Source organism: Toxotes jaculatrix, chromosome 23, assembly GCF_017976425.1.
Source record: "Toxotes jaculatrix isolate fToxJac2 chromosome 23, fToxJac2.pri, whole genome shotgun sequence".
Lineage (NCBI taxonomy): Eukaryota > Metazoa > Chordata > Actinopteri > Toxotidae > Toxotes > Toxotes jaculatrix.
Genome location: NC_054416.1, coordinates 10,435,512 through 10,446,125, shown reverse-complemented (window position 1 = coordinate 10,446,125; position 10,614 = coordinate 10,435,512).

Below are 10,614 nucleotides of genomic sequence, written 5' to 3'. Positions count from 1 at the left end.
CAACATAATGTACTCCATCACAGCGTACTCTACTGTTAATCAAGAGCACAATGAACACTAATGTACTAATAAACCCAAAGAATCATGCAACGTATTCAGTGCTCTGCACTCGGTTTTCTTTTCTCTGTCTTGGCTTAATTCCATTCAGTTCAGTGGTTTTAAGTCTGCTTTACTGAATGAGTAGTGCACAGCAGTGTCCTAGGTATAATCAGGTGTTTACAGTCTGATATTGTATCATGTAAAAGCCTTACACAGGTTTCTGATCATTATAGACAGCTCTTAAACTCAAATAACGAATAGCTCAGAACACAAGAAAAATAATGATAAACAATATAAGTTAGAGGAACAGGCTAACAACAGTCAAAGTGAAACGATGCGCTGATTATCACTTGTACATTTCATATTTAATTTTCTAGTATTTCATTACTAGAAAAAAGTGCAGGAGTCAACTCCACATTCATTGTGGACCAATTGAACCGATACCAACACACACACACACGGACACACAGACACACACACTCAGCTTTGAAGGAACAATGCCTGCAACTAGACAACATGCTTGTCAGTAATGGGCACACACTTCACTTATTAGAAGGTGATGAGTACAGACAAATCCAAAACTATTACCATATTGCTAAATAAGTTCTACCTTAATCTTTTGGAAAAGGTTAAACAGAAATGTCTTCACTTGTCTGAACAGATAGAAGCTACTATGAACTTTCAGCCTTGTTGTAATTAATTGAAATGCCATTATCTTTTGTCATCAGTGCCGAGCATCAGTCCTCCCCTACCCAGAGCCTTGTCGCTCCCTTCATCTTGTTATTAAAGTTGTGCCAGGCTGGACACACAGAAGGTGTCCTTGTCAGGCTTTATACTAATTGAAGAAGAGCAGGAGTGTCGATGGAATCCAGCCTTTAACATTTCACTGGGGGAAATGACAAGCAGTAAAAAAAAAAAAAAAAAAAAATCCTAAAACGCTGCTGGTAACATCATAAGTTTATGATAACTGTAAGACTATGTACTTATAAACAGTTATAAAGGATATTATAATGTTATGAGTTATTCTAATTTCAGCGTGAGCCTCATCATCACGTCTGGAAGTGAAGACAAGTAAATCTAGCACACAATGTGTAGAGGATGTAGAAAGAATAAATCAGAAAAATCAGTCTTTATCTCTCCACACTCACTCTCCATATTTTCAGCCTTAGCCGGGTTATTAAAACTGGCCAATTCGCATCAGCACCAAAGAGACTCAGGCATTCAGCTCTATCTATTTTGAGATAGTTAAGCCTAGCCTAGTTTTTCTTTGTGGATTGAGCAGTTTTTAGCCCAAAGCAATTAGGCAAACTCACTAGCCCTGTCAGCGAATGCATTGAATGCAAGCCTGCATTGAGAAATTAACCACTGGGCAGATTTTCTACCTTCCTGTCTCCATTCAACACATCTTTTTCTTCTTCCTTTTACTTCATTCCCTTTTCCTTCTTGTGATGAAATGACAGAAAGAGTGATTAACTGCTGAAATCCGCCTGTTGGCCCCCTCTCAACACACACACACACACACATACAGTGATGCACACAAAAACTCAAATTCATCATTCATGTTTCATGCAAGGGGCACTGAATAGTGCCGTTTGGAGAGCCCAATTTCCATGACAACGGGTCTGAGGATTAGGGTGAAAAACTGTCACTCCAGAGCAATTGTCAGAGCACCTTGATTCAGAAAAGCACTTAAGAGTGAAGGGAAGGAGCAGAGGACGGGGGTGGAAACAGAGGAATTTGGGTCGGTTGGAAGGATCAAGGGAGAAAGAGAGGAATGGGTAATGATGCTGCTGAGGATCACTTTACCCCCACATCCCCTTGCATTTTAAGTCACAATAGATGAGAGATAAACACCTGAAACGAAAATGTATAGCGCTATGGCATGAAGACACTGAGAGAAAGATGAAAAGAATGAGTGTAAAGAGGAATTTCTGGAAAAAAAAAGCTGTCTTCATACGTCCCTAAAACATCCATTCTCAGTGCATATGACCTGGAGGTTCAAAGTTTCCACATCACATTTGTGTAAGTTACATATTGGACCGTGTTTGGCTTCCAAAAGGGCTGTGGTGTTACAAAAGCTGTGCTTGTGTGTACACGTCTTAAACTCAGACTAAAGGTGAGCTCAGACACTCGCCTCTGAGATGAGTGTGAAAACAAGCTCTGCACAGTGAAGCTCAAACATCAGCGTGTAGTAACAACAACCAAAACACAAGCAAACATATTTTTCAGTGGTGGGGGAATTTAAAGGTTAGTTTGATGAGACCTTCAGTTAATGGTGACGCAATGTTTATGTCTCTAATATGAAAATTAATATGGTTGGTTTAACTTGCGAATTAAACATTGGGAACTTGCACGGCAGACGGGGAGAAAACATGGCACTCTGCCTCCAAACATAACGTGACCATGAAGAATTCCCAGCTGCAGAGGTAATTTTAGGGATGCTTCATACACCTGGAGGGGACTGGAGGCAGGTTAAAGAAACACCTTGGCATTTTAAATTCTGGTTTTCTTTTGCTTCACCTAATCTTTCTGTGACAGAAGCGTTGCCTCCCACCAATTTCATATTCACTTTTCAAAGCGCAGCCAGACAGCAAAACTCATCTTGTGTGAGCATGTTGCTTGTGGTTTCTGCTATGGCAGCTTGTCAGTCTCTTTTCTAAAGTTTATAACTAGCTTAACATATTTTGGCACCTCTGTGCAAAAGCCTTTATGTATTAATTTCATTTTTTCATATTCCTGAAAATCTGACAGGTTCTCTTAACCTGATCCATATGCTTTACTGCTGCTTAGAACTGATTTCTTTCATTACCCACAAACCTTCAGCCCGCCTGCAAATTTAACAGACATGGCGCTTGTCATTCAGCACGCTCTCTTCTATGTTGATCGGCTTGGAACAATGTTTGCACGGGTGGATGCAGCCTCCCTCCAATTAGCTGTTCTTGAGCTGCCTCTGAAGTTAGCAGCCATTCATGTTCATCTGAAAACATCTGCTGTTTTTAAGTGGATCTAATGAACAGACCATTTTTATTCTGCTGCAAAGCAGCGCTAACTGTGTCAGTGTACCGTAACTGTAACAGCAGGTTAAAATACTGTGAACTGATGAGCTGTTACCGAAACAGAGGACTAAGGAAAACTTTCTGCATTGACATTTTACAATACATTCAATGACATTTTACACTACATCAAGTCCATGGCAGTGTTACTCATGAGGCAATATGCAAACACACACACGCACATGACATGAATCTTTAAATTATGATCAACCGGAGGGTGAGATTCATGAATATGTTAACAAGAAGAACCCGCAAGACACCACAGTCTACATATAAACAAACAGGCACATGACAGTGGCCTGATCATTATACAGCACAGAGGAAGACAGTGAACTGACAGAAACAGAGAGGGAGAGCGGTGACATCGTTACCATGATGTACTCGGCTCCACTGTCAACCCTTCACCTCATACATATATGAGAGAGAGAGAGCGAGCGAGCAGTGACACACACATGCCATGTACAACCTCAAAACTGCCCTTGGATACAACATGTCACAACATCGGTGAGATCTACAGTGCCTCTGCGGTAAACATCTTGGGGTGTAGGTTTTTAGGTTATGTTTTCAGTGATGCCACTAATGGCACAAAAATATGCTGCAACATGTGTGTTGTGTAAAAAAAAGGGAAAATTTATTAGCCAAATGAAAGACCACAAATGGCAACTCTTCAAGAACCACCAAGTCACTGCTATAGAACAACCTTCCAGATTGATTCTGTCAAAGGAAATGAAGAAAACTAATTGCACCGTGTTAAGGTCATTAGTGTAACACCACCACAGCTGACACCATCCATAGCCTATGCTGCTGATTGTTCCTTGTCTGAATATGGATTAGAGAGTCATAGGAACAAAGAGCAACAGTGTGGATTGTTGGAGAGTCACATGACACGTCGAGAGACCTGATGAGACGGTCTAATGCTGTAATTGTTACTGTACAGAGCCATACTGTCTATACTGTCCCTCAGCAGAGATATACAGGAAGCGCTTCCTGACATCCCAACATCACACACATGGCCAGAGGGCACAAAGAAGACCAGTGTCCACTGTTGCCTACAAGCCACATGCTGAAAACTGGTATTTTTAGCTAGAGCTGTGTTTTTGTTCTTAGTTATTTGGTACCAGATCAGGCACTATGGTAACCAATGCTGGCAAGGGACAAGGTTGGCTTCACTCATACAGCATGTGGTTTAAGAAAAGGGGTAGACCAAACAGACAGCTGACTAAACATTAACATCTTGTGTCCCAGTAGAAAGATTTCTTAGGAAGCAAAAAAGTTTAAAATCAAGGCCTTCTCTGATAAAGACACCATGCTCTCATTTTTAACTATAAAAATCACCCTTTGAGCTTGTTATTATGGGCCCATATATCCAGAAATGATGATGCATTCCTACTAACAAGTGTAACAAAGGACTGAAAAAATGACAATGTCTGTATAGAATTGTTTTAGTAAATCATCATAAATACAGTGAAGAGCTTAAAAGGAACCACATCACCCATCTTGTGATATAACAAGTCCAAAGGATATAATGAAACTGTTCATGAGATCCTAAGACTAGCAGGAGATGACCTGACCAGAATAACGTCATCTAACTCACAGCATTAGCCCTAGAGATGTTGACGTTCGGTTAAAGAAGAGTCATCCATGTTCATCGACTCTCGGCGCAGTTTTCCCCCAGAGAACATCACTCCTGTACATTAGAAACACTGACTTATTGATGAGGCTGCAGTCACAAGATTATCATGAGCTTCTGTTGTTTGGTAGACAATCTGTTTCCTCTGCCATTTTCACACGGCAGAGGCACTTGGAATGAGTTCACAGCTAAGATAAAACATTAGCTAAGCTCAGATGACACTGGAAATGGTCTTTTGAAAGAGAATCAGCTTGTTGTTGAGCATCAATATAAAGGAGTGGCACCAACCTTTATTAGCCTCCCCCCCCCCCCCCCCCCCCCCCGCCCCCAAGGGGAAAAAAACCCAGCTAAAACTCTCCATCCATCATCTCATTACAGAGGGAAGTGTCACCAGGCTTTCAATAACAAATTAGATTGTCGATTGATATGTAATGGATAATCACATTTAGCAGCGCTTGAATGGTATCAGTTACACACCAAACACGATGCAGGTGGAGAGCTGCAGAATAAATAGCTCTTGCAGAAGTCTTTCGCCAGCCAAAATAAATTATACGCAAGGAAGAAAGAAAGAATAGACAATTGACAGTTTGGGGTTTTTTTTATGAACCAGAACAAGTTCGAGGTTGTAAAAACCAAAACAATGATGTGAAAGATGCTACAAAGCTTCATTGAGCTGCAGGGAGATGGAGAGTTTGTGGGGTCATCACTACAAACGACTCTTCACATTACACAAAGTCACTGGATCATTGCTAATGAAATAAAGGTTTCTGACTTAGACTCTGGGCTTTGTGTTTCTGATCTCACTATGGCACCTTGCCATGCAGTCATTACTCTTAAAACCATTTACCTATGTGAACCTGTACTAAAATGTCCTGATGCATAGACATGAAAACACATCTAGTAGTAGTGCTCAGCAAGACATTAAGGCCTCCTGATGAAGAAAAAAGGCCATTTTTGTAACATGATTTCTGGTTCAAGATGGAGACAGGTCTTTCTGTTGCCTGGGAAATATCTTAGCTGATTTATATCAGCACTGAACAAGACATTACCTCCCTAGAAAGCTGGATTCCCATTAGACCATTAAGCCATAAAGGCTCTGCACCCATCCTTTTACTGTAAAGTATGTTCATCTCCTCCCCTCTGCCCTATTCTCTTCTATTACACCCTATAGTTGTCACCGTGGAAGGCAGCAACAAAGGCAAGGGAGGATCCATGAGCAGACACAGACAGAGAAAGGTTGGTGCAGTGAGGAAACTTAAAAATCAAACTGAAGAAAACCAGGCTTACAGGCAGATGGATGAACAAGCAGGCAGGCAGGTACACAAAACAGGCAGTTGCATGCAGGTACCAGGCACAAAGGAAAACACACAGGAACATATGCTGACAATCCAACAAGGAACACAGGAAGTGAACTGGCATGTGTAGAGCAAGGCTGATAAGGGAATGGGGTGCAGGTGGGGAGAGCTCAGGTGACTGCAGGGCTGATGTCAGCTGATGTGGGTGTGTGGATGGGTGGGGCAGGAACGGAAAGGAAAATCTGAGGACATCTAGTGGACAGCTAGGGGAAGACAGGTCTGAGAGAAAAAAAAATCTGGTCTTGTAAAAGGCCAGGAACTTACCAGGGACTGGAGACAGGGACCAAGGGGAACTGAGGGGCTGACTGTGGGAGTAGTAGCTGTAAACACAAAAAAACATGGTGAACAGGTCTGGTCTCATGTGTGCATGAACACACACACACACTTTTGTCCTAAAATGCTTTCCAGTAAAGTTGTTTTCCCACTAAGATTAGTACAAACACATACTAATACCCTGTCAGCAGAACCGAGCAAACAAATATCTGCAGTTCAGTGGAAGTCAGAACTCTTGTGTCATGACGGATGCATGAGAGGTATGCTGTGTTTATACTGTAAACAAGCAATTTTCACAATCGTGCTTACTTCTAAACCAGCATATTACACACAGCATATCACTGTAGACTGCTGCTAACAAGCTGAAGCAAGCCTTCGGTTTTAAGGTGAATTCCTGCTCAGCGGTCATAGTCTACATATAATAATCAGGGTGGATGATGGTGTTCTGCTTTTTCCCTAACCGTATGAAACAGGCAACTCTGAACACACCATTCTTGTTAATGAAACAGTTCAGCAGTTTTGGTGAATACACTTATTTGCGCCCTTGCCGAGAGTTAGGCTAGAAGATCAATACCACTTTCATGTCTATAGAGCAAACGTGAAGATAATACCAGCAGCTGGCATGCCAGTCAACCCAGCAGCATCTCCACACATCACTAATTAACACAATTTGTTAAATGAATAAGATATAATGTGTTAATTAGTAAGTGCAGATCCAAAGCAGATATGGTATGAGTGGATATCACAAAAAAAAATTCAGTTTATTAAAACCTAAAGTTGTGAAACTATGTTTGTGTCTACTATCTACATCCATCTGACCTTCTTCAACTAAAACCCTTAGAATGTACTGAGGGGATTTTCTAATTTCATGGCCCTGTTCCCATTTTAGGGAATTAAGCAGAAACTCCTCAAGGCAGTAAACAACTTAACACAACCGACTTAACGTTAATTTAACCTCAATCACACAGTGAGTAAAACTAAACCCAAAAGTTAAAGTCAAAATGGTGCAAGAACCACACTAGACTGAAAAAGCAACTGGTGTGCAAAATAAGAACTAAAACTACTGGGCAAACTTTTCCCCAATCCCCCTCAGTAAATCAAAAAGGCATAGCAGATTAGTGCGCTGTCGCAAAGCTCCTACTGACCTAGAAGTATGAGTGTTTATCACAACTAAATTAGGAAGTACATGTGTGTATTTTAGTACGTGTGTGTATGCATTTGTGAGTGTGTGTCTGTGCGAAAGAACGATTAAGCTCAAGTCATATCGGTAAACCTAATCCCCTTACATGGGCCTTCATGTTTGAGACTGAAAACTCAACATTCGTCTCAGTGGAAGATTCCTATAGTAAGGTCTATGCATCCCAGTGTTAATCTTATGCACAGTGTATACATTACAGATAAAATTAGAGCTTTTAGCACTGAGCCGTAGCAGGAGTGTAGAGGCCCTGAATGAATGGGAAGGAGGGTGTCAGATGTGTGTGGACATATCTGATTAAGAGTTTAACTAGGAAGGAAGGAATGAAAGGAAGAGGGGAAGGTGGAGGATTACCTGTGCCCTTAAGAAGCCACTGCCCAGCCAGTGACATTAAGGCCTGATCATCTGGTCTCACACACACGAGTTGGCAGAAGTTAATTTTCTTCCTGTCTAAAACACACAGATACACAAACACATCATCTTATCTCCCATGAGCAGATGTGCATGTTACACCTTTCTTCATGTCAATCTCATGCACACAGACAAAGTAATATGTTGCACAATGTGTGTGTGTGTGTGCTTGTGTGTGTGAAAGAGTTATGTGACTGCACATCAATCAGCTCTCACTTCACAAACCAGCATTCACCAAAGCCTACAGACCACAGCGCCCTTTCATACAGCACACGCACACACGCGCACGCACATCAAAACTCATATATTGTATTTTCCCCGTTTCCCCGAATCCCTATCACATCTTGATAGTACTTTCATGGCTTGAAATGCCTCTCTCTCTCTTTCACACACACACACACACACACTAACTACTGGAAAGCACTTGAACGGCACAGGCCAACAATGAGGAACAAATTTCCATATAACTCTTTCATTCTGTCCCTGCACTTGGCCTCTCATTTATCTTTTCCTCAATTCATCTAAAAATGATGAATAGAAATAAACACACAGGGGGAGGGCAGGACAAGAGGCACAAGTTTTGAAATAAATATATTTCTAAAAACATATTTGGAGTAACAGATGCTCAAGTGTGCAAACACTGCCTACTTAAAAGACAGTTTTTTCTAAACATATGAACCTCATGGTAAAATGAAAGAGACAGACTTTCCAGTGCTTTGCTTTCAATGCATTCCTTCACTCAATGAAATAGCCAAAATCCTAAAATAGTGAAAAATGTCCACCCATATTTTTTTTCTAGTCCAATATTTACTCCACACTATTCAGAACTAACAAATTAATCAAAGGAACCTGGAAATTGTATTTATTTATTTTAAGTTAAAACATTTCTACATGGTAAGTACTGAGTGAGTGATTTACCTTACCAATGGACAATCTTTGTTTGTAAATCTTCACACATTGTCCTGGTGCCACTGAGTCGACAGAGCAACCCAACTTTATTTACAATTAGCCTGCTATAGCAAACATTAGCCTGCTAGCAAAGAAACTGTTAGCTTTGATGTACTTGTCAAGTTAGAAGTAGTAATGGTTATTTTTTAATGTCAAATATTTTGGATACTTACTGCATTTATATAACTATTTCTACAGAAGCCAACTAAAAAGAGGAGGATATTAACCTAACTGAGGTAACAGTTAGCTACACTTGGCTAAACAAACAATGACCTGAGTGTAGGTATAATATTTAGCTTTCAACAGCCATTTGTCTTACCACAGACACCTGCCCAGTACAGGTGTGGCAAACAGAAGCTGTATTATTTGACTACTGGGCTAAATCTTGTTGAATGTATCTATGTTTACACAAAGAGTGGTCTAAGAGATGATTCAAGATCAAAGGAGTGAATGTGAAAGATGTGTGATCTGGGTGGTAAGAAGGATAGAATTTGGCTTCGAAGAGGGGGGACTGAGTCAGAGACTGATGAGAAGGGCACAAGATCAAACGACAAACACACACTTTCACACAATATACCCTTTGTATTGAGTCTTACCGGTAAAATAGCCCTTCTCTGTGAAGATCAGAACAGAGCAGGGTTTCAGGACAGTGGATTTCAGAGCCTGGATGATAAAGAGTGCTCAGAGCTCAGCTTTCGATAGGAAGGGATTAGTTCTGTCAGGGGCTTTTACTCTGATCAAGAGGAGTCCAGGCTTTCAGCTGTTTTCCATGAGACTCGTTACCTTGGTCAGTGTTTAGTTGTGGGCATCAGCAGGCCAATATGATGATGTGCTTGTGTGTGTGTGTGTGTGTGTGTTTAAATCCTGGGACAAATGATGTGAAGCAGCCCCAGTGGTAGAGTCATGGCAACGTGATGACATAAAGCTGAAATACTCCATCCGACTTTAAATTAATTCATCACTCAACTATGAAAGGGAATTTGTAAACAAAATTGTCCTCTGTAAGTCCTCAGAAATGCAGCACCCAGACCTTGGACACCGGCTGATTAAAGCATCTCGCCTGTGTTTATGCTATTTCCAGCCTAGTTCCTGCCAAGCAGTGTGAAGAAGTGTCCCTGTTGCAAAGTAGTCGAGCTAGGATTAAGTATACACAAATAGCTATGTTTGTGTATGTTAGGGATCTGAGATATAATATGGTGTGGAACTGAAGTGACCAGTAGTACTGATGTGTGTCAAAACAGGGGGTCCCTTCAGCAATGATGATGTAAATGACTGGACACAAAAAGGCAGATTCATACAGACTATGATACGGACACATATCCCATAATGACATGATTTCATATGGAGTGACTGACTCTGATTGAAGCATGAGGGGGTTTTTCCTTCTCCGACCCCCTGGCCATATCTGTTGCATGACTGACTGTTGCCTTTTGACAGCTACACAGATGTTTCTCTGATGATGCTTTTGAAGCTGTGAAAAGGAAAAAAGATAAGCTTTCCTCCTGATACATGTGGATTAGATAAAGGGTTTATCAAAGAGGTGTCTATAAAAAGCTCAGTGGTCTAGACTTTTTTTTCTAAACTGGAATTAAGAATTAAATTTAGATTCAGATGTATTAACTAGTGCTGATGAGTACCAAACTATCAAAGTGCAATGTCATCAGTAGTTCAAAATGAATACATATCAATTAACTTGCACATCTTAACTTA